The following is an 18709-nucleotide window of genomic DNA, read 5'->3' as shown; positions in this document are numbered from 1 at the left end:
ACTGAGAGCCATATTAAGCCCCAGGGAATATAACACTACATGTACCGCACATAAGTTTTTGTTATTACTCAGAGGATCACTGGGGAAATTATATACTTAGCCCGACTAAGGGTAATGGCTACCTTCATTGTCTTGGGCAGCTCCCACCCTGCTTACCTCTGTGAAATAACAAATAAAAATGGTAGGTCTCCAAATTGGCGCTTACCTAAACTCTGCAGAGCCAGCAGCATGATTGGAGTGAGCAAAAGTGACTTGATTTTCCAAAGATGTTATCCCACTGACATTACCAGCCCCTCCTAAAAACTAACAGGCATTATGGATACTGCCTATTTTGACCAAAGCCCTGATCCAATGGGGCCCTCCAAGTTAGGTTCTCAGAGTAGTATTTGCAAAGGAAGCCACAATGGGCTCAAAATTACTTTCAACCCATCTGCCAACTTAATATTTCCAGAGAGGTACATTTTTTAGTAAGAAACTTTTCCACTGTGGCTAAGGAACATTCCTATCTATACTCATCTGGTCTCTTAGAGATTTTTGTATGCAAAGCAATAAACCAAGCTAGCTTTTTATGGAGCCTCCAACTTGAAGCTAGTGGCAGGGAATGAATACTGCAGCCAACTTTTGCAATAGCTTTTTCTTCAGAGGCCATTCATATTGATAGCAGAGGGTATGGAGAGTGTGTGTGTTGAAGGGGGTGGTTTGTGGTGCCTCAATCTTACAGGATTTCACAAGTACCAGAGCTGCTCTTATTTATCCTTGGTCTAGGACTGGGGCTCTCCAATATGGCAGCAATTATCCCCACGTGGCTATTTAAATTTAAATTACTTGAAATTAGGTAGAATTAAAAATTCAGTTCTCAGTCACACTAGCCATGTTTCAAATGCTTAATAGCCACATGTGATTAGTGGTGACTGTAATGGACAGAGGAGATCTAGAACATCCCCACTATTACAGAAAGTTCTATTGGACTTGCAGGGTAGCTCTTCAGCCATTCAGTTCTGAGGACCTGGGAGCCAGTACATGGGCCCGAAAGCTTACTTCAGGCTGCAGTCATTACTCTTCTACCACAACTGTCCTCATTTTCCAGATCCTCTTGCACCAGTATAAATGGGGCCATACATGACTCCTTTATGGTCTTTAGATCACGGGAACTCTCTTCCATCAGACCAGAACCAGGCTCAGGAAAAAATCAGAACTAGTTTTCGAGATTAAGAAATGAAGATGGGGAGCTCCTGGGTGCCTTGGTCGCTAAGCTTCTGTCTTCGGCTCAGGTCATGATCCCAGAGTCCCGGGATTGAGTTCCGCTTCGGGCTTCCTGCTCAGCAGAGAGCCTGCTTCTCCATCTGCCCCTCCCTACCCCTACCCCCCCATTGTGAGTGTCTCTCTCTCTCTCTCAAATAAATAGATAAAATCTTTAAAAAAAAAAGAAATGAGAATGAGAAAAGGAAGCTATTGGAAAAAGCTGCTGCTTGGCAATCAGGGAAAAAAAAAAGGTGTTCATTAGCTGAATGGATGCCCTGAACCAAAAACAAATTTCCCCACTGTTATAAGAAGAATTATGTCCCCACTAAGTTCACATGTTGAAGTCTTAATCCGCAGTACCTCAGAATATCACTGTTTTTGGAGATAGGATCTTTACAGAGGTAAATTAAAATGAGGCCACTAGGGCAAACCCTAATCCAGTATGACTGGTATCCTAATAAGAAGAAATTAGGACACAGGCACGCACAGAGGGAAGACCATGTGAGGACATGAGAGAGAGAGAAGATAGCCATCTGCAAGCCAGCAAGAGAAGCCTCAGAAGAAACCAACCCTGCCAACACCTTGATCTCAGACTTCTGGTCTCCAGAACGGTGAGAAAATAAATTTCTGCTGTTTGAACCACTCAGTCTGTGGTACTTTGCTGTGGCAGTCCTAGCAAACTATACCTACCACGGAGATTTTTCATCGAGCAAACCAGAGACCATCAAGATATCTTCAAATCAAACTGGAGACTTTTGGAGGATACATTGCCCATCATCACAATGTTTACTCAAGCATAACCAAGGAGCTGTTTGCACAGAGGATTATTGTTCTGTGCCTTTGCCTATAGGGAACTTCAGGCTCTGATGCTATTCACAGAGCCACTGGGACCAACTGGAACATCAGGAAGTGACGGACACATAACCCATGAGAAAGGACAGAACATTTCAGAGGACTGTTTAAAAAATCATTTTGCCTCCACTGATATGATACTGGTGACATCCATTACCAATTTTTATATGTCAACTCTAAATTAGATCGTGTGTTTATTTACACACACTGAGTAGAGTTATCCACATACACAATATATGGATTTAGCAGCTGTTCAGATAGTTGCGCTTCTTCAAGGTGTTTAACAAAAATTAATTAATGCTACATGCAACCTACCATATGTTCAATGTAACATGCAATAACCCACGGGAAATGTGATGCAAACTTTAAAACAAAGTGAAGTTGTGATGCTAATACTTTCTGTTTGGTAGGATTCCTGGGGGAATTGCTCCATAGTCGACTACTGAATGGAGATTTGAATATCTAATTAAAAGAAGGGCTTAATATTACCCAATTGTTATCTGTATATCCTAGCTTTTATCTATAATAGAAATCTTAACCTTAATCGTTTTTTTCTATTTTTTTCTGGCAACATTATAATATTGCATTTTTAAATAACTTTCTGGCATGTTGAGCAAAAGCAGTATTATAAAAGCAACAGTTTGAAACAGAACATTTGTATGGCATTTTAGAATGGATCTATAAAGAACTTATGAAACTCAACACCCAAAAAACAAAAAAAGAATCCAGTCAAAAAACGGGCAAAAGGGGCGCCTGGGTGGCTCAGTCAATTAAGCGTCTGCCTTTGGCTCAGGTCATGATTCCAGGGTCCTGAGATTGAGCCCCGTATCCAGCTCCCTACTCAGCGGGGAGCCTGCTTCTCCCTCTCCCACTCCCCCTGCTTGTGTTCCCTCTCTTGCTGTGTCTCTCTCTGTCAAATAAATAAATAAAATATTAATAAAAAATAAAGAAAAGAAATGGGCAGAATACAGGAACAGACACTTCTCCAAAGAAGACATACAAATGGCCAACAGGCCCATGAAAAAATGCTCCACATCACTTGGCATCAGGGAACTACAAATCAAAACCACAGTGAGTTACCACCTCACATAAGAATGGCTAAAATTAACAAGACAGGAGAAAACAAATGTTGGCAAGGATGCAGAGAAAGGGGAACCCTCTTATACTGTTGGTGGGAATGCAAACTGGTACAGCCGCTCTGGAAAACCGTATGCAGTTAGCTCAAGGAGTTAAAAATAGAGCTACTCTACGACCCCACAATTGCACTACTAAATATTTACCCACAAGATACAAATGTTGTGATCTGAAGGGGCACCTGCACCCCAGTATTTATAGCAGCAATGTCCACAATAGCCAAACTGTGGAAAGAGCCAAGATGTCCATCGACAGATGAATGGATAAAGAAGATGTGGTTTATATATACAATGGAATATTGCTCAGCCATCAGAAAGGATGAATACTTACCATTTACATTGAGGTGAATGGAACTGGAGGGTATTATGCTGATCGAAATAAGTCAATCAGAAAAAGACAATTATCAATTGGTTTCACTCATGTGTCGAATATAAGAAACAGGGCAGAGGACGGTAGGGGAAGGGAGGGAAAGCAGAATGGGAAGTCATCAGAGAGGGAGAAAAACCATAAGAGACTCTTAACTACAGGAAACAAACTGAGGGTTGCTGGAGGGGAGGTGGGTGGGGAATGGGGTAATTGGGTGATGGGCATTAAGGGGGACACATGATGTGATAAGCACTGGGTGTTATACACAACTGATTAATTGTTGAACACTACATCTGAAACTAATGACGTACTCTAAGTTGGCTAATTGAATTTAAGAAGAAAGAAAAAGAAAGAAGAAAGAAAGAAAGAAAGAAAGAAAGAAAGAAAGAAAGAAAGAAAGAAAGAAAGAAAGAAAGAAAGAAGAAAGAAAGAAAAAGAGAGAAAGAAAGAAAGAAAAAGAAAGAAAGAAAGGAAAGGAAAGGAAAGGAAAAGAAAAGAAAAAAGAAAAGAAAAGAAGAAAGGAAGAGAGAACCCAAAATGCTTTTATAGCCAAATTTCTCATTTGATGCCCATCATACTTTTTAAGGGTAAGTTAGTAATCCCATTTTACAGATAGGGAAACTGAATATCAGAAAGCTTAACTAGACTTCCAAAACTTTCACAGCTTGTTCAATAGGGATCCAAGCCAAAATTTAAACTTAAAAATCACAGCAGTATTCTGGAGCTGGGCTTATGACGTAGTAAGGGTCTGCCATGCCCTCAGCCCCCTTCTGAAGAATGCTTGTGTCCCCAGCTTTGTACTTTTTCTGTGTGCGTGTGGGCCAATTCAAGCTACCTGGACCACAACTGATGATACCCAGCTTTGGTGCCCCAACCAACCATGCTGGTCAGGAGTGTGGCCAACCAGCACTGAGGTTGCTTTGCACAGACTCAGTCCAATAAAGATGTTCTGTATTGGATGGTGACAGGGTGACCCCCAGGAAGACATCTCTCTTGCCAAATATGAATGCTGGGTGTGTGGGTTCAAGCTACATTCCAAGTGACTCAGGTTCTTTACTTTCTAGTCCTAACTGAGCTGAGACCCAAATGTCTGTGGCTAAAAAGGAAAAGATGTCCTATTCTACCCCTTTCATTTGCGTCTTAGAAGTAAGCCCCATTCACCCAAGGAGGTCCAGGTAAGTGTCTTCTTGACAATCTTAAATAACCCACCAGATAGAGAAAGATTCCGGTCTCTTGGAGGTAGGTCCCAGGGGCTGATAGAAATGTGAGACACACAAAGATAACATCATCAGCTCTCCAGAGGGACACTGGCCCAAGACAATAATTATTACGTTATTCTTTCCCAGGTTTTAGTTTCTGCTTCCTACATCATTGGGCTAAGAAAAAAATGTACTGAACATTCTCCCCAAAAGGCTCCCATGGAAAGTAGCTGAAAGCTGTCAGAACAGATAAAGCAGAGATTATTGCTTTCTTGAAGGTCTGTTGCCTAATTTCCCTGAGGGTCCCTGCTATGGACAGGAGGGATCTGCCTGGAAGTCAGGCGTGTGTTAATTTGCATGATTGTGTTAACTAACCATGAGCCACTCCATCCCAGCCCCGGAATAGCCTAAATTAATTCAACAGGAGCAGGTGGTTTAATTTGTACATTATTCATATTTGCTAATAAACAAGCAATTTGGGTTTTAGCTAGAATTTTCTCTTGGGGACAAGAGCCAAGGATCTCTGCTGAGGATCTGGCCAGGGGAAATTCAACCTGTGCTTTCCTCTTATCCCAGACACCAACTCTGACTCACCCTTCAATTGAGAAATTGAGAAATTTCTCATTATTGAGAAAATCTGGTTGGAATTCATCTCCAGCTCCTCTACACCTCTACTCCTCAGGATAAATCCTTACTGTCGAGGTAAACAGCCCTGTCGAATCCTGTTACAGTTCAGGTTCACCTCTGCTACCAATGGGGCCTGGTTGTGCTGTGCCTTCCTTGTAAGCACTGGGTTTCCACTGTGCTGAGACCCAGAACCCTGGGGTCCCAGTTCTCAGGTAGGGTTTTTGCTTCTAATTCTTCTTGGATTCTCTCTGACTACCTTCCCAGTTTGTCATTATTCTTCCCCAAATATAGCCTTTCTGGTCTGGCACTGCTACCCCCTTTTTCCAAGACTAACAACCCATCAAGAACTTAGTCCAGGAGCTAGTAGGATAATCAGTATCCGTAAAAAAGGATGCATGGAGTCCCCACCACTGGGTTTTGCTTACCTATTGATTATGACAACAATATAATCTTAGTAATAATATCTAGCATTTATTGTGCTATTTTTATGTGTCAGGAATTTTGCAGAATTTAATGTTCACACAATTGAATAGTTGAGGAAACAGGCTCAGAGAAGGTAAGCATCTTGACCAAAGTCACATAGCAAATAGCAAAGGGCTGAAATTTAGCCCAGGTCTAACTGGATTCAAGATCCACCTTAATAGCCATGTTCCTGTTACTCCGCTTCCCATACCTGTTTGATATTTGTTCAATGCTACCTCTTGACCTCACTTTGGGGCAGGGAGAACTGGCACAGTTGGCTGGGTTAGTTTGGGTATTAGGGAATAGTGTTGAGCAGTGGGAAACTCCCAAATATAGCTACAACTGTGTGGGACCCAAGGGTGAATATTAACTCCAGTCAGAGAGAGAGAGAGATGCTGGAGTGCCAAAGCCAGAGAAGCACGTTGACTGACCAAAGTATTTTGGAGACATTCCCCACCCTTATGTGAAAAGAGTACATAAATCCAGTGAAATCTGTAGTGATATTCTTAGGGACAGAACCCAAGGCATGTTCTCTAAAATGGCATGTGACTTGTCCATTGAGTTGGAGGATCTGGTTTTCTGATGCCAACTCGAAAGACAATAGCATCTTACTTCCAAGTTATTGTCACATCTGCCTCAAATGAACTATTATCCAAGGTGACAGTTGAAGCACTTAAGGGGATAATTTCTAGGATATCATTTAGCTTTCAAGAAAGGTTGTATCATCTGTTTTATGCTGGTTGCTAATAAATGTAGTGAGGTTGTGGGATGTTAAGAACCTCACCCACCTCAAACCGCCTGTTATCTACCAAAAGGAGCCCAGGAGTTGTGCATGAACAAATTGGTCTGGGTCACCTCTCAGCACATCTTTGCACCACCTTAGCTTTCGTCCCTGAGTTTTAACACCTTATGTAGGCATATTCATAAGTGAGCAGCTCCATCCAGGGAAGCTCCATGAACTGCCCTTCTCTCTCAGCACCTCTTCTCAGAAAGGACATAGAGCCTCCATTTTGCAATATACCTCCAGCCTGCTCTTCACCACAGGTCCCGGGGGCCAGCAATGGGCTCTTGACCTGAGGAAAAGTCAATAATAGGGACAAGAATAAAAAGAACTCTTATGAACTGAATGTTTTGTCCCCCCAAAATCCACATGCTGAAACCTTAACCCCCAGTGTGATGGTATTCAAAGATGGGCCTTTGGGATAGAACTAGGTCATGGAGGTGGGGCCCCGGTTTGATGGGATTACTGCCCTTATAAGAAGAGACACCGAGTGCCCTCTCCCTTTCTGCCCTGTGAGGACACAGACAGAAGGCAGCCATTTGCGAGGCAGGAAGAGAGTCCTCACTAGAAACTGAATTGGCCAGCACCTTGATCTTGGACATCCCAGCTTCAGAACCATGAGAAAATAAATTTCTGCTGTTTAAGCCATCCAGTCTATGCCATTTTGTTATGGCAGCCCGATCACACTGAGATCTGCAGATAGGAGCAGTACAAGCAGAGAAAACCCAGCAGTCAGCCTTAATCAAGCTGTCCAGCCTATTCACGAGAAGCCAGAGTTCTGCTTGTCCCGCCATTCCGTGACAGACTTCCGTAGGCAATCCCTGCCATACTTACAGGCAGAAGTCGTAGCCGCCTCTACAGGGTGACTTGAAGGATTCTGAGGGTTCTACCCATCACATGTCTCTTTGGCAGAATGCCAAGGCTACCTGGCCCATACCTGGCTGGGAATTCTCCCTGCCAAACTTGCTGAGAAGAGAGGAGAAACTTGGAGAAAAGAAGGCCCCTCAACTATTGACCTCTTAGCTGTCGCAGGGATTCTCATTGTGCTTCTCTTTGGCTATAAGGACTTTTCTTTGGCGTCATTCAAGCGAGGTAGGAGCTCATTGGTTGGCACCTGGACAATATCACCAAGGTCTTCAGATCTTAGGGTTCAGGAGCTCAGTTTTGTGAGTTCATTGAAGTTCTGGATGATTGGTTCAGGCTGATCAAACTCATGAGACTGGCTGACAGCTGCTGAGTAGATTTTTTTTTTTCTAAAGTGGAAAGTATTTTTGAAAAATGAAATTACTAGCTGAAGGCAAGGTCACAGAGCAGAGCATGGGAAGATTTTTAATGGTTGGCATCATCAAGGTCTAGGGAGCATCTGCCCTAATGAGGGGCACCCACCAAATGGGCCAGGAAACCCCTGGAGCCAGTCAAGTTGCCCTGGACAGAACCAGAGACAAATGGTAACTTCAATTCATTCCTTATCATTATTTTTTTAAATATCCCAAGCAGAGCAACTACTCATTTCTACCATTACTGTGGTACCGTTTCCATGCTATTTACCTAAGATCAATGGCATTCAGACTGCATCTCCAAGATGCATCTGGAGAGACTCTCTAAGCTTATCCACAGCACACCTCAAGTCCCCTCTTCAGCAGATGGCGAATCTCTACCATGCGAGGGCAGGCCTTTGGGGGTCCCATTTTGGGGACGGTGGCACGCCCCAACCCTGTCCCTATTCCACCCACTTTGGGTCACAGTGTTGAAACAATGCAAGGTTTAATGAGTAAGAGATGGGTAGGAAAGAAAATAACAATTGGAGAGATTTCCATTGGGCTTAAGGTGGGTTCTATCCAACATCCTCTGATTCCAGTTTGGAACTGGGACTCAGACTCGCTCATCAGTCGGTGTTGGATCTTACTGCTGATGAGTCCCACAGACCTACCACCAAGGTGGCCGTTTCCCCCTTGGTGGAGAGAAGAGAATGAAGCCAATGCACAGAGATGAAGCAAGAAACCCAGCGAATTCCTCACAGACCCTCGGCTGCCTCTGCAAGTGCAGCCCCTGGGTGAGGGGAGGAGAGTCGTAACTGCTTTTGCAGACATCCTGGTCCTGGTTTCAGGGTCACAGGAGGCCCAGGGGCGCTACCTGCTCTCAGAAACTATGAAATTCCCTCTCTCTCTCTCTCCACTGAGTTTCCCTCTTGTCTTGAACTAGTTTTGCTGGATTTCTTTTTCCTGCATCAAAGGGCCTTGATCAGGACCATTCTTCTAGGTCTCAACTGTGACTAAATCAAGAAGGCATCAAATTGGTTAGTTGACACATTAAATAAGCCTAAGATCCAGGTGGATCAATTCACAAGACAGTAAAATTGTCTAAGGACCAGGTAGGGATTGGGAGTCAGCGAAACAGACCTGGAGCGAGAGTGAGGGAGTTTATGGGGAGAGACGGTGTGAGGCTCAGACACAGCACCCGAGTTAAGCTTTACATAATTCATAATGCACCTGGATACCAGTCAGGTCTCCGGGAAATGACCATCATTAAGGGCACTGAAAGCACTGACTATTTTCCCCTCAAAGCCTGGCAATTCCCGAAAAGGTAGGCATTTTGGAGCCTGAATTATCCAGAATGGTCCCCCGTGCGGATCACATTCTCCGTATAATTGCTCAGTCCCCCTGCTTCACTGTACCTGTGCAGATTGCTTAAAGAGATGTTTAAACTTTTATAATTGTGCCACTCCTGCATTGAATGAGAGCCAAAGTGATTTCTCTTTCACTCCAGCCATCCTTCCCTGTAAGTGCCTATCTGTTCTCTGAAAGGATAAGTGGATTCAGGGATTTTTGCCCCACCATAACCCTGAGAAAAACTCAGTATTTGTTATTCTCAGTCTTAATGCCTGCTCATGGTGATTTTAATGCTGCTTTTTAAAACTGCCCGGGTAATTTAATAATACAACATTCTTTTTGGTATTGTTGAAACATTACATTATTCAATGTATCCAATTGCAAAACATTTTTCTTTGCCCTTGTGGTGCATTATTACTGTGTACTCTTCACAGAAGTATAATTTGGGGAGCAATTTTCTAGCAAACCATGGAAGGTGTTGCATTACAAATGTGACGTGATGTGCCACTCCGCTCATGGAACTGCATTATAAGGCCGGAAGTCTTTTTTCAGGGTAAACACTATTTTAGCACAGCGATCCCAGCAGGGCCTACCCCTCTCTCCTTGCTCACCTCTGACATCCCCACTCCACCTCAGGGCTCAGACGTCCAAATTCAGCTTCTGATGCCCGAGATGCATTGCCACGTACAGGGTCCTGGTTGACTGCCACAATCACATTCTTCCTGAAGCTATTTTGTCCTTAAAGTTGGATTTCTCCTTGGCTAGGTCAAGTCTGTCATTCCCTTCAACTAGATTTGGCTTTCTCTAACACAGAGCTCACACGCTGGTGGGCAACAGATCACCTCTGACCCACACAGTGGGTTTTACGTTTTGCGTTTTTTTTTTTTTTCATTTTGAAATTGTAAAACCATTTTTTTTAATGGTTGTGCAAATTTAGAACTCAGAGGTTTTCACATGAATGTCAGGACTTCTGGATCACCTTGGCGATCAGTGTGGTGCTAGCCCAGGTGGCTCTCTTTAGGAAGGCATGTCCTTCCCCATTCACCATAGACCCCACTACTCTCTACTTACAGACTCTGGCACTTTCCTTGGGTTACCACCCCTATCTTTGTAGGCATTTGAGATTGCAACCATGCCTCCAGAGCTGTGATGAGTAGAATCCTAAGATACTCCCCACCAAAAAATTCCCACTACCTTCTGTACACAGCCCTCCCCTTATATGATCCTCTCCTGGATGGGACATACTCCTCTCTGATTTATGGCAAAAGAATTTGGCGTATGTAATCAGGCTCCCTAATCAGCTGACTTTGAGGTAATCAAAAGGGAGATTATTCTAGGTGAGCCTGACCTAATCAGGTGAGACTTTAAAATAGAGGAGAAGCATCAGCAGCTGCCCGCCTTCCTGCCTTGAAGAATCAATCTGCTGTGTTGATGTGGAAGGACCCCATGGCTAGTACCTGAGGGCAGCCTACAGGGGAGTGACGCCCAGCCTAGAGCCAGCAAGAAAACAGGGATCACAGTCCTACAACCACATAGGTCTAAATCCTGCTCGTGCCCAAATGAGTTCAGAAGAACGCACAGAGCCTCAGATGAGATTGCTGGCCTGGCCAAATCTTGACTTCAGCCAAAATGACTGAGCAAAGAGTCCAGCTAATCTGTCCTGGACTAAAAAAAAAAACAAACAAAAAACTGTAAGATAAAAAACTTGTATTGCTATAAACCACTAAGTTTGTGGCAATTCATTAGGCAGCAATAGAAAACTAATACAATGCTGTATTTGTTGGATCATTTGCTTTCATATCTGTGCTCATGTTCCTAACCAAACCAGAATCAGGGGAACTGCTTTCACCTAAGGGCAAGAAGCATGTTACAGGGAATGCTCTGTTACCTCAAAAAGAAGGTAGAGGAGTTGCAAACTCAGATGTCTGGAAAAATGCCTGGAGGATGAGCAGCTTGATCTAAGAGAGAATCATGGAATATTCATGCTATAAAATGTACTTAGCTAACACCAAATTTAGCTCCCATTTCTATTCTCAAATGGGGAAACTGAGGCCCAGAGAAGTGAAAAGGCTTAGCCAAGGTCCCACACCTTGATGAATGCTACTCACCTTTCCTCTAGTTACCATAAACCTTATGAACTCTTGACTTATCAGAAAAACCCCTGCATCTGGTGGGGGGGCTAAATATGGGGAGGTTTGAGGAGGTTGGTTAAAGAAGGTCACCCTTCGCTCGAAGAGTCAAGATGGAGCCGTGGAGACTGAATTAAGTCAATGGTTATTAATTTCGTGGAGAGCTATCTCCCAAGCATCGTCAGGAGTAGCAGAGAAAGCAGAGAAGTAGGATGTGTGGGCACTGCTTTTAAGGCATTTCTGATCTTCTCCATGAGGAAGCTCACCGCTCTCAATTTAAACAGCACAGGGCTGAACAGCCACGCAAGACAAGCAACACACATTTGACGTGTGTTTTCTTCTGGTCACTTTGAGCAAGACTGGGACCCCCCCAGCTATGCCCCACCGTCAAACTCCCTCAGTCCCTGTGGTGCCTCAGAATCAAACACTCATTCTTGATCTACCATGTTTTAAAATGCAGCATACAACCCAGTAATGGTCATGAAGTGGGTTGTGGCCAGAGGTTTGAGTAGCATGGATCCAGAAAAGGGTGTGTTGTGGATTGTGCTAAAGAGAAGGCGGCGATGCGCCCATAGTGGACGCCCGGCAGATGTCCACGGCTGGTGGCGAGAACTGTGATGGGGGACCACTGATGGCTGGAGAGATTCCCACCACTCACAGACACCAGCCCCTGTTTTGTTTTACTTTCAGAATGCTCAACCTTCTGTTTAAGACAAAACCATTTCATTTAGCTCCCTGGTTTCAGCCTGAGCCATGCTCTACTCTGCAGTGAGAGCTGCCTCCTCTATTATCCTTACATCTGTAAGGATAGAGACTCTGTCTCCCTTGGCCATCTCCTCTGTCTGCCCCACCCCAGCACACCAGCTGGTCTCCTGGTTTCTGCATTTCTATCATGGCTCCACTGTTTCCTGACCTACCAATCCAACCGATTATAACCAATAACCAATTGTAATTATCTTTAATTCTGTCCCTACGTCCAGACAGTTAACACAATTGGGTCAGCTCCGTCCCTGAATGACTCTGGGGTCTGCCCTTCTGCTGCATGGCTGTCACGGAGCTATCCCAGGTGGTGGAGGCTTTCAACTCTTTCCAACATCATTCTCCCATTGTTCCTTTCTGTACAAGGATAGAGCCGCACCTTCTGGTGGGTCACATGGCTGGTCACATGGCTTTTCAGCTTGGGTGTGTACTTCTCTTATGTAGCTTTGTGACTCAGTCTGCACCTGTGGCATACGAGCAGAAGTGGAGGGTCCAATTCCAAGTTCACTTCTACCTGAAGACAAGCCACTTGCCCTGGATTTCCTCCTCCCTGTCCCCCTTATTAGGGAGCAGAGATGGAGTTACATGTTTAGAACAGCCAAGCCGACTGGTCACAAAACAGAACAGCAATTGACCCACCCACATGTGAACTATTAGTTGAAAGAGAAATGAATGTCTGTTTGTTTTTAACTGAAGCATAATTAACACCCCCAAAGTGCACAGATCTTAGGGGTTCCCTTCACTGAGTTGGTACAGTTGTATGTCCCCATGTAACCATCACACCAAACAAGATCTAGAATACTGCCTCCGTATTATTTAGGCCCTGTAGTTTGTGGTCTCTTTGTTACAACAGCTAACCTGTAGCCTAACTAACACACCTCATAAATTGTCTCTCTGCCTCCAGTCCTCCACTATTTCTTCAAAAGATCTTCCTTAACAGCCAAGTTAGGTATTTTGCATTCCCTCTCAAAAGCTCAGAGACTTCCTCGTTGTCATTCACATTAAAACCCACCCACCTGATTTTTAACAGGATTATCCCTTTCTTCTCTTAGCTGGGAATTGTTGTTTCTTATGCTGGATAGAATGGTTTCTAAGTTGATCTGATCCACAGTCTGATTTTGATGGAGTTCCAGGAGGTCTTTGGTCAATTATTCTACGTGGCCTGGAAGCTTCCTTGATACCACACATTTTAATTCTCTCCTGGGAAAAGACGGAAGGTGATGGAAATAACCAACTGAAAACGTTTACTATTGTTCTGAAGTCACACCAAAATGCGTATGCACTACCTCTAAAGGCTAAATTTTATTTTGCTGCAGTAGATGATATATATAGTATGCATAAATTTGATGTGGAAAAGTCGGAAAATTGCTTACTGTTTAATGTTGCTACAAAAGAACAGAGTGACCTGCCCAGGAAACCCTTAATTGAAGTAATGGGTTGTGATTGAGTGCCACACCCACTGATTATTTCTGCCCTAAAGGTGATAAAAAGGGTCTGATACCTTGAACCCAATGTCCTATTGCGACCAGAACCAGTGCGTCTCCCTCCCCGAAAGGAGGAAAGGGGTTATGATTTGCTGAGACTAGGAAAACAAATTTAACTCATGAGTGGAGGGCTGAAACAAATAAGGTAATATTGTAATAATCTTATCATTTTGTTTTGCACAGAGAATAATGGGGCAGAAAGTCTGTTTTATATAGGTGTCTGGCCATCTTGAAATTTCTTAATTATGGTTTATTACAAAAAGAATCAAATACTAGGCCTATTCTAGAGAAGGGAGTCACCCCTGATTTTTGCAAATGCCTAATCCAGTAGGGCTATGGACCAGAGGGATGAATGTAATCTGTCTCTCTGGTCCTACCTTGTTCCTGGCTCAGGGCTTTATCCCACACCTGTCTCTGTTGCCATACAACAAACCCTAAGACTCCACTGTGACCAGAATAGGTAATACCGACATGGCCCCTGGATCAGATTTATCCCAGACTCACTTCTCTGCCAGGGTGGCCCGCAGAGGTAGGCAGAAAGCTCTCTTCTGGCTTAGAAGGAGAAAAGGAGTGCCTAGGTGTGGCTTCTCAATAGGGAGGGTCAAGTCTGGATCCACTGTGGGCTACTCCCAGGGCAGAACTAGGGCATCTGGAGGGATGGTCCCAAAAAGCACAGCTCAGCTTACTGTGGAAGAATTTCCTATCACCCTTCTGAGAGCCTGCATGATTAATGAATGAATGAGTCCCTTGTCATAGGACATGTCCAGGTAGATGCTGCATGATATTTTGCCAGGAGATTTACAGATGGGATTCTCACAGTGTGTGGGAAAATGGATTATTATGTCTAAAACCTCTTGCTGAGAACGGCCTGCCTGTCTGACCCAGACCCCCTCCTCCCCTCAGTCTTGCAATCCCTTGACTCTCACAGAGGAGCCCACCTGGGTTCAGTCCTGGCCCGGGCTCCCGAACAAACTTTGACCACAGCCCAGTGGGATTTTGGGAGCTTGAACCCAGCACTCTGGGACCTGGAGTGAAGAAGCCATGCTGCTAGGCCGGGCTTAACACTACAGCCTACTTGTGACATCGGGGACGCTCCTTTGTTTCTGAAATCAAGTCACCCTTGTGAACTCCGATCCTGGACAGGGAATCCTGGTCTCACTTCTCTCAGATCGGGGCGGGGGTGGGGGGCAGGGGCAGGCAGGGACCCTGTGCAAGGAGAGGAGAGAGCAGGTACCTTCAACCTACCCCTACACTATACACCAGGGGCAGCCAAGAACCAAAACTGTGTCCACATGCCCACCCACCCCCACACACACACACACTCGCACACACAAAATCCATCTGCCAAGTCCAGCCCCTGGGTCATCACAACTCTAGAAGACTCTAGGAAACTCTAGAGGAGTTTCCATGAACCCATCAAGACCACGCTAGAACACAACTCAAAAGTCAAGACCATTGAGCCTGCAGCCAGAAGGCCAGGGCTGGGAGGGCAGCCAAATTAAGCCGAGTCCCCACCAGCCCAGGCGTCGAAATGGTGTCATTTCAGGATCAACAGCAGGAAGGCAGCCAGGGGCTGCCTAGAAATAGTTCTGAGACCAACAGTGACCAGTGGCCTCTGGCTTGCAGTCAGCCCGCACACAGTCCCAGCGGGGACCTGCACGTCCCCAGCCAGCGAAGGCCCAGCAGAGAGTAGACTTTTCTTCTAACCCTCTCGGGTCCCTGCTGTAATAGTCTGGAATCCCAGGCAACAGAGCTAAATAGAGGACCAAGGGTTTGGACCAGGATATTCCTGATAATGGAGGGATAAAGATGCAACACTTTATATTCAGTTATGTACATGTGCATGGGCAAAAAAAAAACCCTCAAGAGGCGTAACTACTACATCAATGTGGTTATTTTTGACAGCGGGATTATGGGTGATTTTTATTTTTTGTCTGCTTTTCTGCATATCTCACATTCTCCACAATGAATATGTATTACTGTTATAATCTGTAAAAGGTTAGTTTTAAAATTCATATGAAATCACAATTTTATGGTAGTCATTTTGCAATCAAATCTATTTTGCTTACATGTAGAATTCTTGTTTTCACTCTTTTTCCTTTATACTTTTCCCCATCTCCGGTTCTGCTGTTCCGTTTTCAATGCGCTAATAGGCCAGCCATCGCCTCCAGGCAGGCCTTCTGCACATGGGCCTTTAAGTGATATGTGTGTCACAGGAAACAATCCCAACAGCACGGAAGGCGCAGGTCCTCTTTCCTGACCCCGCGTGCACTCTGCTCCTTGGCCTCCTCATGCTGTTCCCTCAGGCAGGACCAGCTTCCCCACTTACCTCTTACAAACCCAATCCTGCATTTTCTCCCATTCTCTACCAGAAATTTTGTTCCAGTAAGAAACCTCACACAACTCAGTTCATTCATTCATTCATTCCCCAACTAATTATTGAACATCATCTACACCCCAGGTGCTGTGCTCAGGAGTAGGGAGAGACACAGCCACAAAAACACCCAGCCCCAGCCCTTCTCATTTAGGATAGTCTCCCGAACTGCTTGCTGTGGGGCGCTGCAGGCAAGCCTGGGTCTTGATCCATCAGCCCTTGGGATTGGCTGCAGCAGCTTGCTCCATTGGGGAGCAGGGTTTACAGTGTTGAGGCGGATAATGACCAGTAATTACCGTAGCAATAGACAAGACATGCCAGGCTCTAGTCTAAGTACTTTCACATATATAATCTCATTTATCCTGCAACAGCCCTATGTTGTAGGTACCGTCATTATCCCCATTTTGCAGATTAAAAAACAGTGTCACAGGGAGGGGAAGCAATTTACCTTAAGATTACAATACTACTAGGGGTGCCTGAGTGGTGCAGTTGGTTAAGTGGCCGACTCTTGGTTTCAGCTCAGGTCATGATCTCGGGGTCATGAGACTGAGTCCAGCCTTGGGCTCTGCACTCAGCACAGAGTCTGCTTACGACTCCCTCTCCTTCCGACCTTCCGCCACTCGTGCGCATGCTCTGTCTCCCTCTCTCTCTGTCTCCCTCTCAAATAAATAAATCTATGAGGTGCCTGGGTGACTCAATTGGTTGGGTGTCTGCCTTTCCTTCAGGGCATGATCCCAGAGTCCGTCTCTCCCTCTCCCTCTGCCCCGCCCCTGCTCATGCTCTCTCTCCCCTACTCTCTCTCTCAAATAAAACGATCTTAAAGAAATAAAATAAAATAAATAAACCTTAAAAAAAAAGATTACAAAACTAGTAAATGATGGGTCTTGGTTTCAGACCCGAAGCTCTGACTTCAGAGCTCTACTAACTTCGTTGGTTTCCGGTTACTGACACTGAGAATGCTCTGTGTGGGCCAGGGAAAGTTCCAGAGCAATGAGGGACACATAGGGAGTACTGGCCCAGTCTCAGGAAGTAAGAAGCAGCTTCCTGAAAGGGATAGAGCCTGAGCTGAAACTGAAGAACTGGGGTAAGCAGGGCCCAGGAGCGACAGCATTGCAAATGGAGAGAAGCTCAGCCTGAGGTCGAGAGGAGCAAGGGGGCTTCTGGAAGAACCCGTGAGCTGTTCTGCCCGGGGCACATGGGGGACAGACTTTGTGTACCAACCTAAGGCGTGTGGGCTTTTTCTTAAGGTTAAGGGAAACACCAGAGTCAGATTTGCAGTTAGAGAGCTCCTCCACCACTTCAGTATGGAGAATGGGTTGGAAGGGGCAAGACTACAGGCGCAGAGACAACGATGCTTTGTCCCCGTCCCCCGGGGAGGGGACCGGGGCACAGCCTGGGCAGGGACAATGGCGGCAGAGAGACCGCTCACCTTCCCTTATGTGTATGTCCTCTGCATCTTCCTCTGGGGGCTCTGCCATGCTAGCTTGCACTTGCTTAAATAATGCCTGAGAGGAGCGCCTGTGTGGCTCAGTCGGTTAAGCATCTGCCTTCGGCTCAGGTCATGATCCAGGGGTCCCAGGATCGAGCCCCGCATCGGGCCCCAAACTGAGCCCCACATCGGGCTCCCTGCTCAGTGGGGAGTCTGCTTCTCCCTCTCCCTCTGCCCCTTCCCCCTGCTCATGCTCTCTCTCTCTCAAAACATAAATAAAATCTTTAAAAAAAAAAAATGCTTGGGAGCTAGTTGTTCTCGAGTTGTTCCTGTTTATATGTCTTGTCTCAACCAGACTGTAATCTCCCCGCCTGGGGAGAGGGACCTCTTCTGACAAATATACCGGTCACTGGTGCTCAGCACAGCACTGGACAGGGAGGTCAGCTCTTTATGCTTTGAATAAATAAATTACCATGTTTGTTATCGAACTAACAATCAAGGAATTTTATCATCTAAAGACATCTTGCTGAAATCGAAAATGTTCCATAGCTCTTTCCTTTGGGTTTATAGGCTATCCCGGGTAGAGCAAAACTAGGTAACTAATGTATGTAAAATGCCCAGTGCAACAGTGGGCATCACTAGAAAGAATCAATTATACACGGGGGGGGGGATGCATGTGCATGCACACGCGTGTGTGTATACATGTGTTTATGTGTATTGACTACGAAGGGCACACTACAGTATAAAGTTTATCTTATCTGTATTTGCATCAAAGCTGGATTTAGCTTCTTAAAGTCCGTTTTTCTCTTCTTTAGGCCTTCTGAAGATTCATGCACCAAATAACTAAATTACGTCTTGGTAGCTAAACAAATTATGCAAAATTATACGCCATGAATATTTTATAATTCTAAACCCTGAAGCCAGACTCCAGACAGTTTTATGTCTGCAGCAACCCAGATCATACCCCTATGAATTCTGCTAAAGACAAATGACTTCTTCCAAAAACTTAACTTTTTTTTTCTTGTTGCATTTCTCTTTAAGGATGTTTCGAAGGTTTTATTGTACATAGATAATGATAGTAAATGTGCTCCAGCTTCCTATTAGCTGGCTAAAATGAGCGATTGTGCCTTGCATAACTTAACTGTCTAAACACGCACAAAATTGATTAAGGTTAGCAGTACCCACCTCCCGCATGCATTGCACAGATATCATATGAATAAAAAGCTGACAATCGTCCAGGGTTCAACTGGTTCCATATGCTT

The sequence above is a fragment of the Eumetopias jubatus genome, unplaced genomic scaffold (genome assembly GCF_037043125.1).
Source record: "Eumetopias jubatus isolate StellerSeaLion01/CBP00866 unplaced genomic scaffold, mEumJub1_p1.0 scaffold_2, whole genome shotgun sequence".
Classification (NCBI taxonomy): domain Eukaryota; kingdom Metazoa; phylum Chordata; class Mammalia; order Carnivora; family Otariidae; genus Eumetopias; species Eumetopias jubatus.
The sequence above is the reverse complement of the archived record's forward strand: the minus strand, read 5'-3'. Positions refer to the sequence as shown.